The sequence below is a fragment of the Nomia melanderi genome, chromosome 12 (genome assembly GCF_051020985.1).
Source record: "Nomia melanderi isolate GNS246 chromosome 12, iyNomMela1, whole genome shotgun sequence".
NCBI classification, from domain to species: Eukaryota; Metazoa; Arthropoda; class Insecta; order Hymenoptera; family Halictidae; genus Nomia; species Nomia melanderi.
In genome coordinates, this window is record NC_135010.1 from 10,886,964 (window position 1) to 10,914,174 (window position 27,211).

The following is a 27,211-nucleotide window of genomic DNA, read 5'->3' on the forward strand; positions in this document are numbered from 1 at the left end:
CCCGACGGGAAGGGGAGGGGGCGTCTCGCGATACGGGACGAGCGAGGCCGGCGGGAACAGTTTCGGTTTCGGGGACGAAAGAATGGGGAAATTCGACGGGGACACAGCTTTTTATTAGCCTCCCTAATTTACCCTCCGCGAAGTTCCGCCAATTTCCCGGCTCGACCGCGACTGCTTCAGTGTCTACGGTTTTTTGTGCGAGCTTGCTACTGCTACTCGTCTCGTTTTCATCCCCTTTCCCGGCCTGCCGCGAGGACGATTTCATTTGAGGAATATCTGACGGATGTTGGGCTTTAGATAAGTTTCTTCTGGAAGGTAATAGGATGAAATGGTTTTGTATTAGGATTTCTGGGGAATTATTATATTATTCCTTTGCACTTGTCAGTTTCTCGATTGATATATTAAGTCTTTGACGAATGTCGACACTTCGGCAGATGAAACGTTCATATTAAGTCGCAGGCAAATGATTCAATTACTCGGACAACAAGAGATTAGCGTGTAGTTTTTGCTATTATATAATCAGTCAATATATAATTTAGCTTCATCTGTTGGTTTTCTACATTTCAAAGAATCTTCGTCCGCAAAGGGTTAAATATTGTATACTTCAATATTTCATGTGTTGCTATGGTATATGAAGCTTATTAAATATTAGACTTCATCGTTTCCCTATATCGAATCAAGTGACAGTTGTATCTTGAGTGGGTTAATGGTTCTACGTTTGCTTTCAATTTGTTGCTGAACTGGTTCGATGGTCGTGTACATAAGAATTTCGTGTTCTGACGGCAGATTGGAGTCTTTTTCTACGGGCCAACATGTTGGATACACTATTTGCGCGAATGAAATTTTAATCAGACGGACGACATTCCCGTCCATCGTTCCAGGGGATTCGCCCTCGACGGAGCGGCGTCATTACGTTAACGTCGTTTACGTCGCATCCACTCAGCCGCGTCGATAACGATAGTGGAAGACGAAACTTGACCCTGTTGTCTGATTCGCTCTGCATAATCGACTCCTCGTCGATCCCCGCGGACGTTTAGCTCTTTTCCAGCGGACGATCACCCGGGAAACTGCTGCCTGACTGGCTCGCATGATTCCGGAACGGCTCGCCCATAAATTGCATACTTTGCCGCGCTGGTATTTACGAGGGTGGCAATCCTGAATACCTTACAGCCGATAATCGTCACTTTAAAATCCAGTGAACGGATGACCACACATAAAATTCACAGCCGAACATCGTTTCACTTTATCCCGAACTCAATGATCCTCAAGAATTAATCGAAATTCCTGTCCAATCATCCATTCAACTCAACGAACTCCAGAAATTAACCAAAACATTCACTTCAATCTTCACTTCCCTCTCGACTCAAGCCCCAAAAATTAATCGAAACATCCTCTCCAATCTTGTTTCCGTTCGACTCAACGAACCCCAAAAATTACCCAAAATATTCGCCTCGATCTTCGTTCTCCCCTCGACTCCCCCGAAAACTCATCAGAATATCATCCATAAATCACCCCGTACTCGACTCGATAAACCCCGAATACCGCTCAAAGCATCGCTCTAATTCTCACCGAGTATCCACCAAACAGCAATCGCCGATCGGAATTACCCTTCGTCTCGCGTAAAACAGGTGCGCCGACAAGTGACTGACACACTGCGCGTGAACTCGATCGAACGCTGAAAATATCGATCACCGGGTCGTTTTATAACTCGGCCGGGTGCAATTTCCTCGGCCGCCCGTCCGCGCGCGTAACGCTTCTTGAAAACCGGCGTACGTCGCGTCGAACACGTGTGCTACCGGGTGCCGTCGCGCAAAAGGGCAACGGCACCGTCGCCGGGAACGTCAACGTTCGACGACTTATCGATCCCCCGTCGCCGCGGCGTAAGTCGTGGCTCGTTTAATAAAATACGAGGCCTCCGCGCGGCGGGTGCGGGGGCGGGACGAAGCGGCACACCTTTATGTCTCCAGTCGGGTGACGATCAACCGCGCCGTATCGTATCAATCATGGCGCGCGAACGCGGCCCGCGCGAGACCGCTTTATTCCGCGGCGCGCGAAAGATATCGCCGGGATGATCGTTTCGAGGGGGCAATTTCCAGCGCGGCGCACCCGCGACGATGAACTTTTATATCAAGATTTATCGGCGCCCTTTCATTTGCTTTTATGACAGTTTAACCCCGGCCCCGGGGCTGTAAAATTTGTTACGCCCGCGATAAGGGACGCAACGATACGTTTGTTTTACGCCCCTTAATTACACGCCGGCAGTCGCGCGCTACGGAAATAACGGGCGACGTCTGCGCGGAATGATCGATGGTTCGTTAGGAATTGTCGCCGAGTCCCCGCGATTTCGGGGATAATTTGTTGGACCGCCGTCGGCTCGATCGTTTCTCGTGTCGGCTAGGTGATGCGGATTTTTGGGGAAAGGGGTTGGAACTCTCTGTGAAGCTTCGTCGATGATGGAGCTTCATTAAGGGTTCGATGCATCTATTAGCACGTCTTAGCAATACTCAGGTATTCCCAACGCCATAATCAAAAATACTGAAACATTCTATCACTTCTAAAAAATAATCCAACTTCTCAAGGAAAACTCCTTTTACATAAAACATAAAACACATCGCTTATAGGCTTAATCAAATTTTCTTCTCGAATGTTATTTCGCCACCTCGATGGATCCCGCAAAAGCATTCGGAACCTCTCGCAAAACTGTATCATATGTGCGTCTCCGAAGTACATCTAGCAGAAGACAGTGGAGCGTTTTATTTCGAGCGCGAAATCGGCCGTATCTTTTACTGCCTCTGATTTGAAACTGTCCGGGACGCTGGCGCGCGCCCCTTAGCGAAGAGATGCGTCGTCTGCCGTGTATACATTATTCGAGACGTCAGGACCTCGGGCAGAAACCGAAGGGTGAACGACACGCGTCCGCCGCGCGATTTTTCCGTGACACCGTTTCCGGCGACGTTATCAGTTTAGAAAATATTTCAGCTTCCGGCGTCGGGCGACTCAGCTAGCTGGCTCGGCCGGGCGAATCGCAATACCGGCAACTCCCGTAGCGGATTCACGACTCGGTGCAGCGCGGATCCATCGCGAGGAATATTTTAATGCACCGTCGGAGAAACGGATAACCGCCGCGCATCTATTATATTCGTTTATTCCGACGCGTTTCGTTTCGTTATCGGCGCGTCCGTCAAACTCGCGCCGCCGATCGATCGGCTGCGGATCATCCGACGCTGTAATTAACTCCGGTGCGTACTTCGGGTCCCTTTCGACCCAATCAAGCTTTCATTTTTATAAATGTCCGTCGCGCGGGTTAAATACCGATTGGGGGATAATTGTGTTTTGTTTTGCATCGGTGGCGGAAGAATTGGCAGCTAACTGCGACTGGTTCGCGGAATTTTGTAGCTGCGGTTTTATCAAGCTTCGGACGAATTTTGATTAACTGTGATTAAATGGAAATTGTAACTTAATTCTTGGATATGGAGTTTGAATTCTAAGTTACTCCAAGCTTGAAATTTTACATTTCATAGTTCGGAATAGTGGACTCTAAATTTCAAATTTTGAGTTACAGTAGTCACTGAATTCCAAACTCTAAACTATAGTAAACCCCGAATTCGAGATTCTGAATTGCTGTAACTGAAATTCAAAATTCTAAATTACAGTAACTCCGAAACTCGAAATTCTAAATTACATTAATCCCTTGGCCTATGATTTCTTTTACAATATTTGTATTAATATTTACAATATATTCGATACGGTCACTTTGTCATTAATAATTTGTTTGAAAAATAGAAAAATTCTAAGCATATGTTACGCCTATATTACCTTTAAGTATAATAGTTGATTACAGAGGAATAATATTTACTTTGAATTTGAAAGACCAATGACATAGTGGCTTGCAAACCACATAGGGTCTTTCTTCTCACTCCCCTAGTAACCTTAAGTTACCCTCTCCATGCCTATTTTCCACCTGTGTATCGAACACTCATTCATAAAGCCGCTCATATACAGTTTCAACAACTGCTCTAGTAAACGTATAGGGGAACCACTGACATAGAATCACTAGTTTGAGGAGAAGCAGTTCAATATCCCTGGTTTAGGTCAGTGAAGGAGTATTATACATTTTTGGCCAGACTTAGCGTGATTTAAGTATAGACAGATACAGTCCTATTTAATGCAAAACGAACTTATACGAAACGCCTACATTACCTTTTAAGTATAATAGTTGATTACAGAGGAATAATATTTACTTTGCATTCGAACGAACTAACATATATATATTATTATTATAATATATATTATTATAGATACATATATATTTGTTGAATCATGTTAAAAATCTTCACCACGAGTCTCACTCATTGTCGTAGAATAAGCAGTTAATTCCTGTATTCAAAATTCTAAGTCGCAATCAACCCCAAGTTCCAGATCCGAAACGACGTCAGTTACGAACCACGAATAAGTGCAAATCCTGCTCACTCGGAGTCCTCAATACGAAGCAAAAGATTTTTCTTTCGAGGCCCAGCCTCGCGTGGAAACTATCGACGATCCAATCATCCCGGTCCCACCGCTCGGTTCACTACGTTCCACCCTGTCTCCATCATCGGCGAAATGAAGAGACGTTCGTTCGCCGGGACATCCAGCAGTTCGCGACTCGCCATTGAGTGCCTAAGATCCTCCGTTCCGAGGATATGGAAAAATTCGCCGGGGATATATATTCGCCGGTGCATCCCCTTCTATCTTTCCGCACACGTACATCCACTTCCCTTCTGCGTCGCCGCTGCGATATATCGCTCGAGTCGATGCCGGTGACCCGGAATTTGCATTTTCCCGGGAAATACAGGGGCAGCGCGGGATAAAGGGTAACTCGAGGCGGGATGGGACAGTCGAAAGGCTAGAAAATTCCGTGCTGCGCTTTTTAACGGGCCACGCGTACGAGCCGCCACGATCCGCCCAGGGAACCGGCGGAGGATAAACCGGTAATTAGATTCGGACTCGTATTCGCGAGAAATTCTGCGATTATTTGCGAGGAAGCTTTCTGCCCGTTCAAACGCGCTGTCGATTGGAAATTCGATCGTCGATTTCGGCGAAGACTTTTGGCACCTCTATGATCTGATACGACAGATTCGTGAACTCTGAACCGATTCGACTTGGTTTTCAGGTGTTTGATGTAGGAAGAGTTAACCCCTTGCCTTGCGATTTATTCCTTAACTATGATTACAACTACTTTGTAATTAATAATTTATTAAGGAACTTTGCTCCAAAGTATAATTGATGTAGAAGAATAATATTAAATTTGTATTGAAAGAGATTATGTTCATGTTTGTTCGATTCTGTTTGAAATCTATATTACGTGTCTGACACGTTATTTTAAGGTAAGGGATTAATAATTGACAGAATACAAAGATGATGGTTCACGAAAGTGACTGATGTTAATAGAGATTCAAATTAGATTACCGAGAAAGGTCGCTCAGGTGTTGAAGTATATTCAGCTGACAAGCACTTAGACGTAAATAGACGTAAATGGACTAGTTCTCTAGACGCAAATAGATACAACAGTTATTTTAACGAAAAATCAGTGATCCAGGGTAAATAGGATTAACGGAGTCTAAATCCAGACATCGAATATTTCGAGTTAAGTTGATTCAACCATTTTAGATTTGAATAAATAGGGCATGTCAGTTTTGATTCCATGCAATCGAAATGAGAACTGGAAATTTTATAAAACGATTATGGAATGAGACGTGCTAAAAGGATAATTCATTTTGGAGATATAATCGGATCTGTTCCATAAGGTTCGCAACTTCTGCGCGTCGCTCGGAGGTACCGATAGTCTAGCGTTAACAAAACGACGCTCTCCGATAGCGATGAAGGCGAGCACGGATAACCATTCCCCGGTGCACGTCTACTTGATAAGACTTCTCCCTGTTTGCGGTACGCGGCGCGTGCATCAAAGGCTGGCAACCCGCAACGTGACACCATTGAAACCCTCAAACGACACGGCGGCTCCAATTTCAGTATAAATCCATCATAGGTACAGTCCGCCGCCGCATCGCGAAATTTCGCGGAACAATTTGCGATATTATTGCTCGGCTCGCGGGTCGCGTGCTCGGAAAGACGGTTAATTATAACGGCGGTGTATAATATTTCCGGGAACTCGAGTATCAGTTGCTCGAACTGCTCGGGGTGTTTCTGAAATTATGATCAAACAGTGAATTTTCGTGAAAACGGTGAAAGTATGGAGCGAACGTCGAAGGAGCATTGTTTTCGGTGCAACGGAACTAGAAACGAAAACTTGGAGGTAGAAACGGTAAGTCATGAACAGACATGATCAGTTGAATATATGACGTTTGATAAGTTTCGATGTTTGATTACTTTATACACGGAGCATCGCGTGAGAAAATTTGATTGCTTTTACTTTAATTATTCCTTTTTTCGGTTTCCCCGCGATTTCGCCGGCGTGGCATGAAACGTTGAATATCGTTATTTATAAATGAAAGTGGATTTCCGAAGTAATGATCGAGCGAGGGGTGGTTTCGCACTTGAAGCTAAGCGAGGATTTCATTCCGAGATTGATCCCCCACAGGTTATAATAAAACGTTGCGCGGGCGATAGATTAAACCGGGAAATTCGCGTTCGAAATTTTTCCGGGATATAAATCTCAGGCGCATTCGTGTTCATATTAAATTCACAATGGCGCGACGCATCCGGTATTTGATATTTTTTACCTCTTTATGAGTTCTATACGCCTTCTGTTATTTATTAATCGCCGTTGAATCCGCATTCATATCGAATTCACAATGCCGCGCAGGCCGGCCCGATATTTTCTCGAATTTCGTCCGGCCGGCCGGAGGACAATTGCGCCGACAGGTGATTTAAAAGTTTGTAAATAACCTCCGCGAGCATTGATCGCTTTAAAAATCCCACGGAAAACACGATCGTATTGTTTCCCGTTGTATTTTCAAGGAAACATCGGTAAGAACGACTGAACGATCGTTTCACAGCGAGCGAAACGGCAAGAGCGGGACCGGCTCGGAATTAGAGGGAAACCTTGTCGCGAAATCGATCGATTCGAGGATTATCGTTGCGGTTTGCCGAAAGAATTCCGCAGCGGAACGCCCCGTGTCCCTTCGAAGGGTCGCCGAGGTTCGTGCCAGATCGCCATGGGTTTGGCACGATTCACCCTTTCACGATTGGTCACGACGCTCGAGCGACGTTTTCGGGAATTGATCGGCGAACGATACAGTCGTCATTGGACGGCACAATCCAGTGCGGAATGGAATCTCGAAGATGATTCTATACAGAAAATTAAATAGACGAACGAAGATGGAAGTATTCTGTGATCTCTATCCTCCTCCCGTGCGCTATTTACATGTACAATCTGCACTCGAGTGATGAGAATATTTTCAATCACCGTTAACCCTTTGCACTCGAGAGGCGACTCTCAGTCACCGTTTCATTTGATATATGTGGTATTAATGGTATTTAAATATGTTTTATTTAAAAAATACATAGGAATAGTAATTCCTTTCCATCCCCTTTAGGTATATGTATTTATAAATTGTTATATAAATATATATTGTGGTATTAACACTAGGTTTACGGGCATTTATTGTACACTTCATTCTATTATTCCTAAAAGAATTGATGCTCGTTTACTTAGATTGTGGAAACTGGAGATTTGATAGTAGGTAATTGGGGTACATGTCAGTGTAATCGCATCAGTCAAAATTGGCGTAAACATTTACAAAATAATAATCCTAAAATCCAATATCCTCATTAGTTCAAACTGTCGAATGTTTCTAGTGGAAAGCTTACGAGTGCAAAGTGTCAATAAACTTCAAAATCCTTCTTTTCTCATAACAAAAACAACAATTACTATATAGACGCATTCTGCTCAGAAAGCATCTACGCGCTACATCCTCAAATACCAAAACAATCTACCAAACATCTTGGACAAACTGTAATCCACAGTAGAGATACAAAAAAGATCCCCTCGATTCATTCCAACTTCAGTTCAATTCCCACCGAACAAGAACCTCGCGTCGGCGTTCACATTACAAAATTAACAACTAAACTCAGCACCGAAAGCCACTCGTCCCAAGGACACAGTGAAGCGAACAGCGCTTCTTCCTCGTCGAAATTGTCACGTTCTCCGTTGACCGTCGACAAAAGCGCAATACCTCCCGCCAAGAATTATCTTCAGCTCGTGAATTCCCGTTGCGTCCGTTCCCGACCTCCTCCGAAGATAATAATTAACTCGAGGACGTTCCGTCCGTCGTCGTCGTCGTCGTCGTCGTCGTCCCCTCGCTGCCATTACGGTTTACTAATTCGAAGTGTCTTCGCAGTGCTCAAAAGACCGCCCACTCCTCCCGCGTCGTTCCCCGAGGAATTTTGCAACGCGATCATTCCGGATTCCGACCGCGTCCGCCCCCCCCCCCCCCCCCCCCTCGTCCCGGCATCGTTCGCGTTCCCAAACGAAAATACTGCCTCGCCCGGTGTCCGGCCCCGACGATACTCCCGCCGGGTCTTTAATTAATTAACGCTACGGAGAATTACAGGAACTTTATTCTTTTTTCCCCTCCGTCTTTTCTTCCCTCGCCCTTTCCCCCCGCCCTTTCGCCCGCGCCTCGGCGACCGTTCTCGCGAGACGCGTCGCTGCGACGCTTCAGAGAGGCGTCCTCGAGTTTGCAAACGTCCCCGGAACCGACCCCTTCCGGCCGGCGCTAAGGACGCCCACTCGTCCGGCTGAATTCCTCGGACGCGTCGGGCGGCAAAGAAACTCGGTGGATCCGGTAATTAACTAAACGAGGAACGAATAGCTTTAATTGGATTAGTAGATCGGGAGGAAATAAATGGCCCCTTCGATGCGCGGGATATTCCGGCTCACTGGAATTCCGTGGAACTTATTCCGTTGCAACGCCCACGGCGTCGCGTTTTCAAAAGGTAAATTAACTTCCGTGGGAAACAAATGCTTGAATGGGAACGGCGGACTGACGCTCGTACAATGGACTGCGATGGTTTTCGTTTTCCAGCCTTCTTCGAGCAATAATCATTCTCGCGCGATTTCCGTCGAGTAATAGCGGGCTGGGACAATGCTTGAGGAGTCCTCGCTTTACCGTGGAAATAATTGAAGCCGGATCCGAGAGTCGCGATGGGAATTCTTACGGTTATTCGAATCGAACGAGCGTTTATTGTTTCAAATTTTATCAAGGCGGACGATTCCGTCGTCGCTTCCTCGCGAGGCGGTCGCAGTTCGAGGATTTCGTAGGAAAGCCCGACGCGCCGCCTTGAATTTCGGGGCGAAAGATCGCGCCGGCGATTCGTCTTCCCGAAACAGAGCGCTTTCACGCGGAAAATTGGCGGGACGCTCTCTGTCCCGGCGCATCGAGTTAATTCCGGTGAACTTTCGTGCCCCGGTGAAATACCACGAGCCACTCGTCCGAGGCCAGCTTTTCATATTTCGTATTTGAAAGTAGCTGTCACGTTCAGCCGCGTGCGCGGAACCGCGCGCCGCATCGTCCGGCGCGACGACCCTCGACCTTCGGGGTAATTACACGAAACCCCTGCGAAACATTGTCGAAATATTTGCACGCTCCGCCGAGTTTCAACAAAGATCACCGTTTAAAAGTCGCGAACGTCGCGGCTAGGCTATCTAAATTGGGGCTGTGCGCTGGACGAATGCAACTGTGCGCGTCGGAGTGCATCGTCTGTTGAATGTGTTTGTCGAACGTTGCGTTTATGGTTTCTTCATGTTTTTTGAGTGATAATGAGTATTAGTTTCGAGTAATTTATGACAATTGCGATTGTGAATCTTTTGTTGATAGTGTGAAGCTTTGTTGGAGATTGAGATGTTGAGGTTGGAATGTTGATTTTGTTTGTAATTTGTTGTACAGTAGCGTGAGAAGTTAACTGTGTGGATTATTTAATTTGTGCTTGAACAGTTGACGTTCATAAGGATTTTGCAAAGTGACAAATTATGGATTATTATATTAGGTAAACACGTGGAGAAGTCCTGTCGGGAAGTTAATAGGTCGATCGTCGTCCCACGGGTTCCAATTAAAAGAATCTTCTTGGGAGTTCGTCGGAATCCATGGGCGCATTCCAAAGCTGAAAGCCCGAGTCCCGCCGCCGCATCTGAACGCGGCCGTTCTACTAATTAAACGATCACGAATTAAAATTCGTTCGAACTTCCTGCAGAAGTTTTTCGTGGAATTCCTGCAACCCGGTGAAACGTTCCTCCGCGTATCGCGATTCCGTGAAACGCGAGTCGTTCCGCCGGACTCGTTTTCAACCGCGCGAAACAGGCGAAGTTATCCGTTCCACGGGATTGTTAAAATACCTCGAGTCGCGAGATCATCGGTGACGAACATTGTTCCCAGGTTAATTGCAGCGTATAATGAAATTGAAAAATCAAAGAAATTTCCATTACAACATTGTAATCGGACGGTCTCTTGAACATTTTAGAACTCCATGGTAGAAACTAATTCAAATTTTCAAGTTTTTAACTTTCTAAACTTTCAAATGTTCTAATTTTCAAACGTTCGAATATTCAAACTTTCAAATATCTAAACATCCAAACATGCAAACATCCAAACATTCAAACTTTCTAACATTCAAACTTTCAAACTTTCAAACTTTCAAACTTTCAAACTTTCAAACCTTCAGACATCCAAACATCCAATCATTCAAACATTCAAACATCCAAACATTCAAACTTTCAAACATCCAATCATTCAAACTTTCAAATATCCAAACATCCAATCATTCAAAAATCCAAACCTTCAAACCTTCAACTTCCCACCACTCCAAACTCTCAACTTCCCTCTCACAAACTTTCCAACTCCCTTTCAATCCCCCGAACATCCTCATCGCTACCCCAGCACCAGCATCGCTGTCAATTTCCACATCGACTCCGCCGCGACCTCTCAATGCATCCATCAGCCATTGCCCCCGAAGAAGCATACTCCCTCTCGCCATGACAAACAAACTGCGAACCGGTCGCAGGAGAGGCGTAACATCCCCAGTATTCGTGAACGACGAGCTTAAAGGGTGATGGCTGGTAGCGTCATCAGGGGATGCATTCTCGTAACACCATCACCGATGCGCCCCGTCGCTCCTCGTCTCGTCTCGTCCCGTCGCGCCGCGTCGTCCGCTTGCGCTGTCGCTTACGTCTTACGACTTCGGGCGTAGGAACGGCTCGTAGATAGCAGATGACGCTCCCGGGATACACTAAGATGTTAATTTAGCTATTACTTATACCTAGACCACCGCCCACGGGCCTGCATCCGAGAAGTTGGATCACCGGGCTCCGCCGCTGTCGACGGAGGAGTAGTTTCGAACGAACGCCCACCAGAAACTACCGGTAAACTCGTTCCATGCCGGTTCCTAGAGGCCGCGATACGATCGATTCCGCCGGCAACCCCTTCCGGTTTCCCCCGGTAACGCAATATACCGGGGCACCGTTATATCGCGGCCGGCTACAGGCCTCGAGGATGAATCGGACCGGCCGCTTTTACGATCTCGGACAAGAGGGAATAAAATATTCCCTCGTTGCAGAGGGGCTGCTGGGATGGGACGTCTTAGCTTGATAGGGGAGATTCGAGGTTTAGTAGCCGTCTCGAGATTCGGCCCAGGGAAACGGTAGCTGGGAACTAACCCGGGATTGTTATTAGGTCGGTACGTAAATCTTCTGTGGGTTTAAGGCTCTCATTAAACCGTGACGTTCGATTTGTAACCGGAAAGAAACACTGTTTTAGGGGAGAGATGATTGGAGATATATGTTGTAATCTTGTTATTGCTTCTCTTGAGACTCCTGGGGTATAACACTAAAACTACCGAGCAATTAGAGTGATTTGTTTCCAATTTTTGTGTCTTCTAGTATTGTATCTGTACAAATACGTAAGTATAATTTAACATTTTCCACAAAATCGCCTTCACAATTGAAATATTTGCAAAATTCTGAAGTAGGTCAATTTGACTCGTGTAGTAGTTTTAGTGTTAAAATGTTTGAGATATCTTAGAGTCTTAGAATTCTGCAGCTTTAAATTTGATTTTAATATTCATAATAGTATTGAAATGATTAAGTAAACGCGTTGAATAAGTGATTTAACTTGTATCTTTTCTATCGGGAAATCGAGGTCTCTAGTTAAACGACCGATCAAATACCGTTTCACCGAATCGTAGGGGCGAGTGGTCCCCAGCTGTCGATAAGAGACTAGAAAAGCATTACTTCCATTTCATCCGCGAAGTATAATTCATTCGTTTTTATCGGTAAATTTATCTTTGAAATATCTCCCAGGCGAAACGGCGTTCAAGCACAGGGTCGTAAGGCCGCGCGTGAAATATACATTCGAGGCCGTTCCAGGTCGGAATAGCCATTTGCCCCGGCGATTCCGAGGAAATTCGCAATCCAATAAAGTCCTGCTGCCGAACTTTTCCCGGCAGAAGTCCTTAAAAGCAGCTCGTTAACGTCGCTCGCCGTCATAACGACCACATGTCCACTTCGACGTCGGGTTCTTCTCGCCACCCGTCCTTTCCGCGCACTCGTCCGCTTCCGGGGAAATACCGCCGCGCCGGAAATACTCGGATCGATACACGGAACGGTCCGACAATGATCGCTGAACGACAGCGAATACGTACGATGCACGGATTTCTTCGGATCCTCGGAAAGATGCACTTTCCCCTGGTTGATGCATTCGCACTGCTGTACGCTGGTACTTGGAAGCTCGATGCGATTTTATTGAAATGTTCAGTTTTTATTGTAATATTATATGGTATAAGGTTTACGAGCATTGTACACTTCATTCTATTATTCCTAAAAGAATTGATGCTCGTTTATTTAGATTGTGGAGACTGGAGATTCGATAGTAGGTAATTGGGGTGCATGTCAGTGTGGCATCAGTCAAAATCGGCGTAAACATTTACAAAATAATATTTCTAAAATCCAATATGCGTCAATTTGACGCGTTCCGTAAACCTAGTGTTAAATACATATTTATTCCTAGCTAGGAATAAATAGCTTTAGTTTATTAAATACATATATTTATTCCTAGGTCTCGATTACTCAAGATCCACTGTTTCACTATCTATACTATAGTAACACTATATATTATCGAGAGCTAGGAATAAATAGCTTTATTTTATTAACACTAGGTTTACGGATATTTATTGTACACTTCATTCCATTATTCCTAAAAGAATTGATGCTCGTTTATTTAGATTGTGGAAACTGGAGATTTGATAGTAGGTAATTGGGGTACATGTCAGTGTGGCATCAATCAAAATCGGCGTAAACATTAACAAAATAATATTTCTAAAATCCAATATGCGTCAATTTGACGCGTTCCAAATTCCATTAATACCATAATATATATTTATATAACAATTTATAAATACATGTATCTAAAAGGGATGGAAAGGAATTACTATTCCTATGTTTTTTAAAAATAAAACATATTTAAATACCATTAATGCCACGTATGTTATTACAGAGTTAATATCTTTAGTGTAATTAATGTCATCATTAAAAATGGATCAGACGATTTTATTTAAATAATTACGTTGCTTCTAGAAATGTCTAGCAATACGAACGAGAAATTAGAAAAATGTTCCTAGCCGATTAGAATACAGAGTGTCTCGTAACCGCGTTTCCGGCGGGTTTTAATAATTCACGGGATTAATATAGACGGTGCTCGGGTTTACTGAAATTACACCGGCGTGCAACAGCCCGCTGGAAATTCAATCTGTAAATCATCTCGAAATAGTTCTCGAACACGACGGCTTTCAGCGGTTCCTACATAGATACTGATATTGTCTCCGCGACAGCAATTTTAACATTCGACCAATTATTTAAAATCGTCGTTTTTAAAGGGAATCCTCGGTGTCGAGCAATAACTCTAATTAGAAATCCACGACAACATAAATCAATTGAAATATTCACGATCTCCAGATCATCCGTTCCAAAATAAGACTACGATTAAATCTACAATGTTCAGATACACGAAATGGCACCAAGAAAATATGAATATAATAGAATCGACAAAGGAGCAAAGAATTTAACAATCTTTCACCCAAGACTTAATTATTGACATTCAGAAAGAATAAATAAATCCGCAAAGACTCAACCTAAAAACCATCGATCCGCGTTATTCCTAAGGTTTCATTTCAACCGTTGCCGGAAGTAAATCGCGAGCGAGCGGTATCGATATATCAACCGTGGCGGCACGAGAATCCCGGAAATCGTTCCTAGCGCGAGACGAATGGCGCGGCGGTGCTTTATGGCGAGTTACTTTGATTGAATTAATCGACTATGAACAAACGACTTCGCCCGGTGGAAGCCGGATCGCGAAATAGTCGGGGGCCGGATTAAATTATGAACGCATTAGTAAATGAGGTGCCATTACCGGCCGGATATGAACAAAGTTGGACGACTCGGCGCACCGGCGAAATTGCGCATCGAGAAAACTGTTAGCGGAATTGGTGGTCGCCGTAAAACTCGTTAATCATTGCCGCGGCTTTGCTCCGCCGCCGCCGCGAGATTTTCGAGCGTGTCGTTCGCCGAACGCGAGCCGCGCCCTCCTGCCCTACGCCTTATTAACGGCGCAATCAGGCAACCCACCGCGCATGTAATTGGAACGTGTCTTACGTTACACAGCGCGGACGGGAATTATTTTACGCGAGTTCGCCGGAATTTGTAGAAACGCTCGCGCGGTCCGTTTTTCGGATTAATCATCGTTCCCCGCCGTTTGTTTCGGATACGTTAGAATTTCGGGAAGAGAAACTTCGTTGACGATCATGGGACCACGTAGGAATTTGTGCTAGAAGTGTGTAACCAATGGTTAGAAGGATTTTGAAGAAATCGTGTAACTGAATTGGAAACGTGTACTTAACACTGGAACTACCGAGCATTTAATACGACTAATATGCAATTCCCGTAAAGTAGTAACAATTTCTTCAGATATTCATTATAGTACTCAAATGAAACTATTTATTTTCAAAATCATTTCGAAGATTCAATGCTTAGAAGATATCAATGATTGCTAAACAAAGAAATCGAAACCAGTCATTTTGACTGGTACGGTAGTTCTAGTGTTAAGGATCACGAGGTTTTTGAAGAAATCATCTATCAACTTTGTGTTAAAAGTGTGCATCTGTTGATTAGGTTTTCAAAGAGATCATTTAATAATTTTTATTGAAAATGTCTGCGTAATATCGTGACATTCAAGTTAGTTGTGCTATAAAGATGACAGAAACTTTGTCAGGGATCCTGCAAAGTGTAATAGAACAATAAAAGCGGCTCTTTCATTTTCGGGAACAAACCAGAACGAAAAAGACCAGCGATAAGCGCAGCGCGATGAATTATTCGAGACTGTTCAGCGTACCAGCGAAAGAACTTTCCCCTTCGCGAGTTTTCCCTTAAAAATTGAAGCTGCCCCGCGGACTTCGAGTTTATCAATTTCAGGGCGGAAATTTCACGGCGAAACTTCCGCGCGTTATCAAATCCTACGAAAAACCAACGGCGCGAGCGCCGGCGAGTGAATTTCAGGTTCAGAAGCGATAAAAAGCGAGGAGTTTCGCGAGCGAGCTACCTTTTATTTCTTCGCTGTTCAGCTTCACCGGCGAGGATCAAGTTCAAGGCTACCGCGGACAATGGCGCGGCGAAGAATCTCGAAAACGCCGGCGTGCACTTTCCTTTTCCACTTTTTTCCCGTCGTTCCTCGCCGCGGGAAGAGCAGCGACTTCCATTTGCCGCGGCCAGGGTCCCGTAATGAAGCGGTTCCACGACGAAGCGGAGAAGTTGCAACAAAGAGTCCACGGTTTCGCGCGGTCGGACCGTCAAACCGTCGCGCGATCGATCACCGGCTGATCAACCGCTGGCTTCTCGTTCGACGCTTCCGCAAAGCGTTTCATAATGCATCGCTGGGCAAAAGGGGACGCCGGCGGAGGAATGAACTCCGTGAACCTCGAATCGCGTCTGGATTCGAGCGATAAAGAGACGGAACGCCGCGCGATTATACCGTAAACAATTTTCTTATGGAACGGGAGGGAGGAACAACGCGAAAACCGGGTGTCTCTACGCTGTCGTCGGTTGTTAAAAGACTTCGAGCTAAAGAACTTGATGCATTAACCATAGATTCGAGGCCGAGGAGAATGAAGAATAATAAAACCGTTAAATACACCTGAAAAACGACGAGACCTTACATCCAACAAACACCAGACCATAAATAGGCTCTTATTAATACAATATGAGAGAAATTGCAACATCTAATATGTAGTAATCTACTCAAAGTTGATACATTCCTGAAAGCACCACACGCAAAGAGCACGTCTACTTACGAAATACATTATATACTACGAAACAACATATTCGAATGCGGTAAAAAGTATTTTATAGCAAATTATCAATAGTTATACTCTTGCCTCGTAGCATATGATATAAGGCTTCAAATCGGTTTTAATGATCGGTTGTGCACATGCCCCACTTTCGGGGAAAGTGCACAGTTGTTGGATTTTTTACAATTTTCTTACAAAATTGAAATATACAAGTGAAATTGGCGTTTTTGTCAATGTCAATCAAAGCGTATTAACTCAAGTATTCGTTGATTTCAATGAACGTTAAAGTATTGTAAAACAAATTCGAGATATATGGGTTGAAAGTGAGACTTACTAAAATCTGGGGTGCACTTTCCCCACTCCACCTTATCTAAAAGATACAAAAGATTCTGCCATAGACAGATTCGAAAACAGTTATCCCAACTAAGTATCGCACAAAACAATCTTATCGCTTCTTATTTTCCACCGCAATCCCGCAACCGACATACCCCTTCGTCGCTTCAAAGGGACGCAAACCGCGTCTTTCCGTTCGCAAGCGTTCGCACCTGTAGCGCGCCGCTAAAAAAAATCCCGTGAAACTTTAACAACGTGGACCGTGTTCAGTGCGCCGGTAGAAAGGCCAGGGAGAGAAATAATTAAATGCGCGGGGCCAATTGGCCGGGGCAGGCGACGCGGTAGAAAAATCGAATCCCGATCCGACTAACCGTCGCCTGAAACTTTTACGAGGAAAAGAACGAACGCCCCGACACCTGTTAAAGAATCGGAAACTGCCGCCCCGCCCCCGCACGCCCCGGCCCCCGCAGCGATGATCGCGCGAGAGCAATCGATTCGCGTGAATTTTCGACAACTCCGGGCCCAATTATCGAGCACGGTTCCCGCAGCTTCCTGAACGCCCGCTCAGCCTTCATTTCCCGCCTTTACCCGCCTTCGAATCGCTTTTTCATCCCCCTCGCCGCCGATTCCCGTTCCCCGCAGCTCTGCCCCCCCATCCCGCGTAGAACTTTCCTCCTCGCGCGACGCTGAAAGCCGGGGAACAATGTTACCGGATGCAGATGAGTCTCTATTCCCACCTACCCTCTTCGGCTCCGACCCTTTCCTCCTGATCCCGGGACACCGGCGATCATCAGTTTCACTCGTACCCGATATCCACCGGTTTCCTGGCTCCCTCCTTCGCGTCTGACCTCGCCCCGACCCTTCGGCCTCAACCCTTCCTGCTCTTCGACTTTTTATTCCCACTTTGCTACCCTCTTGCCTGGGGCTCTAAGAGATGGTTTATTGAAGGTTTTTGATGGAGCGTTTGAATATTTTATGCTCCTCCATTTTTTCGACTGCCTCCATGGAGAGTGCCAGGAACGTTGAGCTTCCTTTTCCATGTTTCTGCCTTTTCGAGAGCTTTGTTCGCTGGTAAGGTGGAGCGGGGTAAGTACCCCAGTTTTTAGTAAGTCTCACTTTCAACCCATGTATCTTTAATTTGTTTTATAATACTTTAACATTCATTGAAATCAATGAATACTTGAGTTAATACGCTTTGATTGACATTGACGAAAACGCCAATTTCACTTGTATATTGTAATTTTGTAAGAAAATTGTAAAAAATCCAACTGTGCACTTTCCCCGAAAATGGGGCATGTGCACAATCGATAATTAAAACCGATTTGAAGCCTTATATCATATGCTACGAGGCAAGAGTACTATTGATATGTTTGCTATAAAATACTTTTTACCGTATTCGAATATGTTGTTTCGTAGTATATAATGTATTTCATAAGTAGACGTGCTCTTTGCATGTGGTGCTTTCGAACTGGTTGGCATAAATCGGGGATTCCTCTCATTAATTTGGCGACATCTACGTGGACAGGATGGTATTAACTTTGAGTAGATTACTACATATTAGATATTGCAATTTCTCCAATATTATATTAATAAGAGCCCGTTTATGCACTTGCCCCACTCCACGTTACTAGTGTACACCGAGTGAATCAAATTTAATTATTTTGTATTTATTCCGTGTTTTCGAGTTAACTTTTTCGTGCAGGTTTATTGTGAGTTTACGTTAAAAAGCTACCAGAAGAGTCCTAGTATCTATCTCTTCTCTGACGTTAGAACACTGGTCCAAGCCAAGCGTCAACGTGAATCTTGCTTCCAATTAACAGGCTTGATGGTTTTAGGGAACCAAAGACACGCGAATGCCTGAAGCTTCTTGTTCCACGTAATTTATTATACTCTACCAGTAACTCGATAAGTGTTGTGATTTAAGGCTGCTACTTTCTGTCGCGGATAATTAAACCGCATCCATCACTTTTCAATTTTAGGAAACACTTTATATTCTAGCAGAGAGAGGCACTTGCTCTTAAATATTTTTTCTCCAAGAGTATCAGTCTTCTACAGAATACTACTCAAAATACTTTCCCACTGTATCAATGATCTAACTCAAAGAAAAGCACAATAATCGAACACTATCGTTACAGAAGTTATCAAAATCAAGTCGCAAAACCGTAAAACCATTCACCACTTGCGCTGGAAATTACCAACGACATATTGTACACGTCGATAGTCTTATTGGATTACATATTCCAGATTGTCCTGAAATCTACCACTTCGTACAAGATTATTGGTAAACGACATTTGCGTACATATCTGTATACAATACGCGAAGACAAAATTCTTCGCGCGAGATCCTGTCGACTTTCTCAATTCGTTTCCAGCGCAAGTTAATTCCTCCCGAACCGAGCAACGGTCGTAACATCATGCAACGCAAATGATTCAGATGTCGAGGCACTCGAGTCGAGACGCGGACAAACAGTTTCTTCCCCTTTCTTTCGGGCGGGACGATCATCCGTCGGGTCGCCGGCGAAAAAGCATGATAAAGCGAAGAAAGAATGCGAAAAAGAGCGGGGAAACGGACGGGCGAGTCGTCGTAGTCGTCGGCGACGGCGACGGCGACGCCGGGATGGAAGAGCTCATCGGCATTCACGCGTCGGGCGAAACATTCGATCTGTCTGATAAAAAGCTCGAGCCTCGAACAAGAACAGAAATCCGTGGAGCACGGCTGATTCGAAATGAGGATGAAAGATAGCCTGCCGGCGTCACGTCCTCGCCGAGGACTTCTTGCACTCGCGCAGGAATCTAATGAGCCATCGGCTCGTCCCGCGCGCCGTGCTCGCTCGACCGATCTTTGGAGCACGACGGAAGAGGTACCACCGATACTCCCCTGTACACGCTGTTCCTCCAGACCCGGTCTCTTCGGATTTCCAAATCAGTCGATCACATTATACCCGACTTCCCTAATATTATTTCGCTCCTCCTTGCACTTTGGATCACGTACTCGGAGCTGGGGATCAATCTCCGAAGCTTATTTTCATGAACTCCGATCTTCGATCTTGGTTTCAATTAATGACCTGTAGATATAGCTCGAAGAATACTTCGCTTTTATATTTCTATCTGTTTTCTCCGTTAATGGTAAGAGGAATAAAAGGTTCTTGAGCTCTGGAATTTATCCATGTATAACATGAGTATTTTAATGGAGATTCAATGAGTCCTCCGTTTCATTCATTATCGGACGAACTCTCGAGGTATAAGTTACTACTTCGTTTATTTAAGAAATCGAGAATCAAAGGATCTCAGTTTCCGTGAAGATTCAGAGTTTAATTATCAACGATACGAAGCATCGACGATTGATCTATATTTCGCCGAGCCTATTCCTCGAGCATATTTCTCCGTGAATCAGAGGATGTTTCGCCTTGTGCAAATGAATGGGAGCTTCGACGGGAATCTGATCGTTGTTAATCGTCGCATCAATTCGAGGGAAACAGTGGCGATGTCGGGGCAGCGACGTTTTAAAGCCGGAATTAAGGGGAAACGGTGGAACGGGGAGCGAGGGCGGCGAGCACCGTCGCTTCGACGCGTTCCTTTTTCGAAGCGGGACGCGCAAACCTTTCGGATTAATCGCGAGATATCTCGGACGCCTTTCTTGCGACGCGACTCGTCTCGTTACCGGGGACACCGTCTTCGCGACGTTACAAATGGCACGGTTTTTAAAGCGACCGCCGCGAGAGACGACTTAACAAATGTTACCGGATTCGCGGCTCTTTTGAGAGACCGTTGTTGCCCGCTCGTGATTCTCCTTGGCGAGTCACTTTTAATCAGAAGACAAAGGGATTGTTTAAATAGACCGAACATTCATGGATTTTCACGTGAATCCTTTGCACTGTTTCGTCAACAATGAAATTGAAATTTCATTTCCTATATGACGTTTATTCGTGAACCTTCATACTCTAGCAATGAGACAAATTTCTGTTCCAAGTGGAATAATTCTATTTATAATTTATATTTACATCAAAAAATCGATCTCAAATATCTTCAACAATTCACCAAACAACTCATCTCACCGTTAAAGCCCAAAAATGCAAATTAACAACGTACTCGGCACACCGTTGGTCTAACCAGCAAAGCCCGCAATCTCCAGCGAATCTTCGCAAAACCGACAAAACCATCTCGAATTCGAACAATTCCGAACCATCCGCGGCTAAATTACCCGCCATACTCGTTCCAGCCATAGAATCCACGAAAATACAATTCCCCGGCTATCAGGGGTCGCCGGGGATATTCCATTCTCGGATACTCGCAACAAAAGGATCGTTCGGGAGCGTAACTGCAAACAGGTGTCCGGATCGGTCGCCGGGTGAAAGGGCAGCGATCAGAGGGCTCGTCGCGGGAGGGTCGTGAAGAAAATCGGCGGGGAACGGCGGGGAGAACATCCCGGGACCGGTCCTCCGCGGCGGGAAACGCTGGAACGGTTGAGCCGCGGAGATTAAACGTCCTTCCGGCGCTGTAATGGCGCACTTAGATCGCACGGGAGAGATCTCTCTCGCGGACCCCGAACGGAGAATTCCGGGCTGCGAGCGTTCGGCTCGTATCAAGATTTTCATGGGGAAAAAAGATGAAAGAAGAGGGAGTTGCATTCGACGGGAAATGCAACGTGACGGATGCTCCAATCTCGGCGATCCTCGTTCTTCAGGCGCACGACTCGTCGAGCACTTATTGTTCGGCTCGAGCGGCACTCGTTGCTCGAGTATTTAGTTCCACGGCATTCGCCGCGAGTTGCCGCAGATTTTTGGATTTGATCTTTGCAAGCTTTTTCGCTGATTAGCGCGATTAGTCGGGGGATTCGGTGAGTTGGCATTGTTCAAAGCGGGATTACCGCGATTGTTTAGAGCAGTGTTTCCCAACCTCTCTCGTGCCACGCCCTAGGCAAGTCTTTCTAAAATTCTTATGCCCTGTGTAGTTTTTAATATTATATTATAATATTCTTATAACATTTATTGTAATATCTTTGCTATTTTTCTTGCGTAAATATTGTGAAATATATGAAGTGATATTTCAAATTTCAAATTGCCCCTTTAAAATCAAATTGGGAAACACTGGTTTAGAGGGTGTTCTTTCTGAAGCTACCAAATGAGTCAAAATTAACGTTTCGTTCTTCCCGATGATTGAAGAGGTGCAGAAACTTTCCTTAAAGATAGATTCTATAATATGTAAACCTATAGTAATTTCTATAAAAAGACAATAAATCCAGTTCACCACTTTCCGCGCGAATGAAACCATAGGAACAGACAACCGGTTACTCTCCACTCGAGAAACATTGAAACCCCTTTCGCAGTTCCCAGTAATTTCCACGGCAGCAACTTCAAATCTCAAAGAAACCATTCAAATAACGTTGCCGGGGAACAAACCTATCAGGCATCCGGCATTAATCACGGGACAGCGGCGCGGGATGCCCATTAAACTCCCATCGCCATTACTCAGGGGCCAAGAGGGCAAGTCGGTGATAGCGAATCGAACGTTATTAACGAAACAACGACGGAAACGATCGGATCGACGGCCGGCGGGGATCGTGTACTCGGCATCGAGAGGGCACGTTGAAAATATTGCCGACGATACGGTTCCCGTTGCCTCGGCCCTCTCCATTATTTCCACGTCAGGTTCGACTCGCAACGGCCGTATTAATTATCGAAGATGCTACCGGAGCCGGCGAAGCAATTTTCCCCGGAAGCCGGTGGCAGGGGGGAGGTTCGGTCGGCGAAGGTGGTGGAACAGGAAGAGCGAGAGGCCGGGCGGGATGGCTGCGCCGCGCCTATCGCCGAGGCGTATCGATCTCGCGTCGAATATTCGATATCGCGCAATATTTCCTAATGGATATTCAATATTTACGGCGGTGGACAAACGAATGCGCGAGGGCGAGAGCGAGTTGTTTCGCGGAGGGGAACTCGGCGCGAATACATACCGGCGCGCGACGCTCCGAGGAAATTCGACGACGGCCGACGCCGAACTATCGGCGATGCCTCCGGGGCCATCCGATCCACGGCGCGACGTCAAAGAAACGACCGATGGGTTTGGTAGTCAAAATAGGCGTATAGGATTATGGCTCACAGAGGCCGCGGCCCTGTTCAGCTACTCGATAATGCCGATGGGAACTGTAACGCTACTGCATGGAGATATCGAAGTGGATCCTGAAGTTTCGATTATTATCGGAAGAATTTCGGTATCGGCTGATTGTAACCGTTGGTTTACCTCTGAGATTTCGGGGACGTGCAATTGGATGTTTGCTCTTTGATGACTGGGAAATTAATGACATTGTACGCGATTCTATTGGTTTATCGCTTTAACACTGGAACTACTGAATTCACCCGTTCCTACGTTCTTCTTTCCCAATGATAAAACACATGCTCCTCTGTGGAATCACTAAAGAAATTGATTTGGTAATACTCAAACTGAATAAGTTAATTGAAATTAGCTGAATTCTTAGAGATCGTATAGATTCTTAAAGTTCCCATTGACTGATCGGTAGTTCTAGTATTAGAATGAGGGTGAGAGATCGAGATTTCGAAGGATGTGTCGAGGAATTTTGATTCGTAATTAGTGGACGGCGAGTCGCGTTTAATTATGTCGAAGTATCGCGTTAAGAGATTGTTTAGCGAGTATTAAACAGTGAATATGAAATATTGAAGGGTCGGGGTAGATGAACTTCGTACAAGGGACCATCAACCGTGCCAGGCCCGGAGTTGTTGCCTCGGTCTGGGGAACTTCTGGGAAATTAGCCTGGTCTAGTGAGCGGAAGCGGGTCAAAGGTGAGTCCCCAAGGATGTATTACCCGAAAATTCATAGTGATTGAGGCGCGCGCCGGCGAAACGTAAGTCGAGGAGCGAGGGCGCGGCGACCGGAGGCTGGAATTTCCGAGTAAGCTACACGTATATCGTCTTCCGCTTTCCGCCCGGCTCCATCCCGGGCCAGAGAATGCCGCGGGGGCAATTCCTCGGGAAAGTCAATCTACTTGCATCCAAAGAGTCGTTTTTGATACGAACCAAGGGCCTAAGGAGGAATAGCTCCTTCGGTGATCAGTAAAATCGAACTCCTGATACTCGTTTACTCGAGCAAATAATAAAACGCGAGTCCGATTTTCGCTGGATTTCCAAATCATTCATCTATAATATTAATTAAAGTTTCCTATTTCCGAAATTCTAATCTCGCATTACTATTAATACAATCAAAGCAATCACCGTTAACAGCCATTACTATTAATATCAATCACGAACGTTAAATTCAATCCTACAATAATTATTATCAATATCTAATTCCACTTATCCATTAACACTAATTCTCTATTATAATCACAACCTATTATTCCATTCAATAATCATCAAACACAGCTGAAAGTATCCTCAAAAACCCATCTACAAATTCATTTCCCTTCGCATCGTCCTAGCCATTCACCTAATTCGTCACAGGAGGAAAACCATCCGACACATCCTGCTTGCCGAATTCCCGAAGTTTTCCATAGCGGACGCACAAACGGAGCTATTTCGATCGCGCGTGCAGCGATACGTGTGCCCGTGGGTCCGCGAAAGTGGAAGTCGGCCTGCAAAGGTACAATGCGTTTGAACCTGGAACGAGGAACGGTTCGAACGACAGAGGCCGGGATACACGATGTAGAAACCGGCGGGGCGAGAGGGAAGGGGTCGGCAGATAGGGGTTCGCGGGAGGGGGGGCGGCGGCGGAACGTGTTCCGGCGCGCAACAATGCTTTGCGGCAACAATGCGCAAACAAATGATTCCACTGTGCCGACCGTAATTACTAAAGGCACACGGTCCCTTTTTCCATCTTCCTCTCCGCCCCCGCTACAGGTACAACCCCTGGCGGCCATTCCGCGGCGCGTATCTTTCCGTTCCTCTCTTTCCTGTCCCTTGTTCATCTTTCCATCCCCGTTTACAGTGTCCCCCCACCCCCCGTCGTCCCGGCCGCGCCCATCCTCCATCGTTGCACGTCCATCATCCCCTTTCTCATTGCTCTGTTTGCTAAATCAACGCATTTCCGCAACGACGATTGATCTTCCTCTCTTCTGCTCCTCGTTCAGCCCCTCCGCCCAGGCCTGACGGGTTTCAGTAACCCGTACCGGGCCCCGCGCCGATTGGAACGGCTCGAAAAAGAGCGGAGCACCAATCGAGCGCGTCCTTTTCGCAGAATTTTCTTTGTGCCGTAATGGGGGATCGGTTGTTCAGGCTCCCGCGTCCGGGGCGACCGGGTTCTCCGATGAACGATCGTCGCTTCCGTCGTTAATTCGGCTGCATTTTCGCGCGGAATGCATCCGGGGACGGTGTTTTCGGCTTGTAAACTTATTTCCCGCGGATGGAACGCCCCCGCGGGGAGATTGCTGATGAAAATTTGATGATGATGACGCCGACGTTGTTCCCCCGTACGAAACACTTTGGTCGGGAGCGACGCTGGGATGAAGACGCTTCGTTTTATGGCCCCAAGCAAATGAGATCTGCCGGCAAAGGCGCGGTTACCGTGTCCATCGCGGGAAATAGTTTTTCAATCTATTTAAAAATCGATATTCTACCATGGAAACTTGGGTGGCTCGAGGAGACGGTGATTTTGCTCTGTAATACGCGGCTTGTCTCGGACCCTGTAGAACCGATGGGCAATATCTTAGAAATGATTCTTACTAAACCTATCTTAGTAAATTTACCTTCCCTATCCATTACCCATGAAATACCGCAACCTTTGTTCCTCAAAAATATCTCCAAGCTTTCTCCGTATCTCCAAAAAATCTACTGAAGATTAATAGAACAAAGCTCTACCAAACCTCCGCTAACAAAGCACATTCTTCCAACTGTTTCCACAAAAACAAAATTAACTCCGTACACGGAGTTTGAACATTCCTAGATCACCAACCACGATACTATATCATATCATAGTATAAAATCCGCGATCATATATCCAATAGAGTAAGCCATAGAGAAATAAATACCAAGCAATGAATAACAAATTCTTTAAATTAAATAAATTGAAGTTTGAAAATTCCTAGATCACCAATCATAATATCAAACCTCCGCTAACAAAGCACATTCTTCCAACCGTTCCCACAAAAACAAAATTACCTCGGTACCAGCTGAAAATCGTATTCTTCAGTCGCACGATAAACCGAGCGAGTCCAGCGCCTCAGTTTCGCTTAACAAAACCGAATCCCCCAAAGTCAATCAACTGCTCCCGGAATCGTCTGGAAGTTCCCCCGCCCATTAAACCGCGCAAACACGCTCGAATTTCCCATCGCCTGTAACTCCGGCGTCCAGCGTCGCGCGAAAAAGCTGCAGCGTCGACTCACAGCAGCAGCAGCAGCAGCCGTGTCCGAGTTCCTCGAACGAGCAGTGCGACCGAGCGTGAACATAACCTGTTTCCCATCGCGACGGATACCCGGCCCGGGTAATCCTTCGTAACTTCCGCAAGCTGCCGGCTCCTCCTCGCGCCCAGACACACACGTCCCGGTCCCGGGCGCGCCCTCGGATCGTGCGCCCGTGAATTTCGATTCCCGCGACCCGCCTGGTCCGAGGGAGAGACCCGGAAACCCGTTTGCCGGCGCTCTGAGCGCCGGGATACGGGGCGGCGAGGGGGCGGGATAGCAAAGAGCTTACGGGGGAGATATAACCGGTAAGAGATGGCTTAATAACGGCGCAACCCTTCGTACACGTGAGCCCGGCACTGGGGTTCGAGAGGCGGCGGGATCGGTTGGCATCGGCTATGGAGAACACTCCTGGGGCGGATCTTCTGGAAAGTTCCAGCTGCAGGGGTTGTTGTGAGTTTTTCTGGTGAATAAGGGGTTGATTACTTGACTCGTCATTGATGGCGTAGGGCTACTAACATAAAAACTCCGGAGTCAGGTTAGACATATTTATTACGCGATGTGGCTCTAACGAGGAACGACTAATTACTGTTCCTCAACTGATTTTCCAAAATGGAAAACTCACCCAGTTCATAAATTTGTCAATGGGCCTGGACTATCTCAAGCCCCAAGTATTGACAAGCAAAACGAACCGTCTACAATGGTTTATTCTTGAGGTGGATCTAGAAAGTCGTTTAAGTTGAAAATGATTGAGAAGGAGGTTTGAGGGCGAAGTTGGTGTGACTAATTGGAGAGTTGTATTAACCCTTTGAACTCTGGCTCCAATATTACACCAGTTATAATATCAAATATTTTAATGAATCAAAGGAACTACCCCATTATTAGATTTTCCACACATCCAAATTGTGTACTCAGAAAGAAAATAAAAGATCCAAGGAATGTTACATTTTTCATTTTCACTAGAGATACCGTAAAAATTAGTTGCAGTTGCTGATAAATTACAAAACCATCTGGAGCGCTAAGGGTTAATTGTATAGTAAATAGGAATGTGGAAAGTGATTGTTATAGAATATAGAACTAAGGAGTTAGATGGAGCTTCTAATGAAATGTCAGTACAGTAGATGAATTCTTTGTTATAGAAGAAATATGCATAGTTGATTCTAAAAGTCGCATAAATTTTCAAAATCGGGGAGCACCATTGAAACTAAT

General features: G+C 45.6%; 1 protein-coding gene across 1 annotated transcript in view; it reads right to left on the reverse strand.

The window, feature by feature from the left end:
• Positions 1-27,211, reverse strand: part of crok (crooked) — a 219,725-nt gene that overhangs the window by 38,296 nt on the left and 154,218 nt on the right. The window lies entirely within an intron of this gene.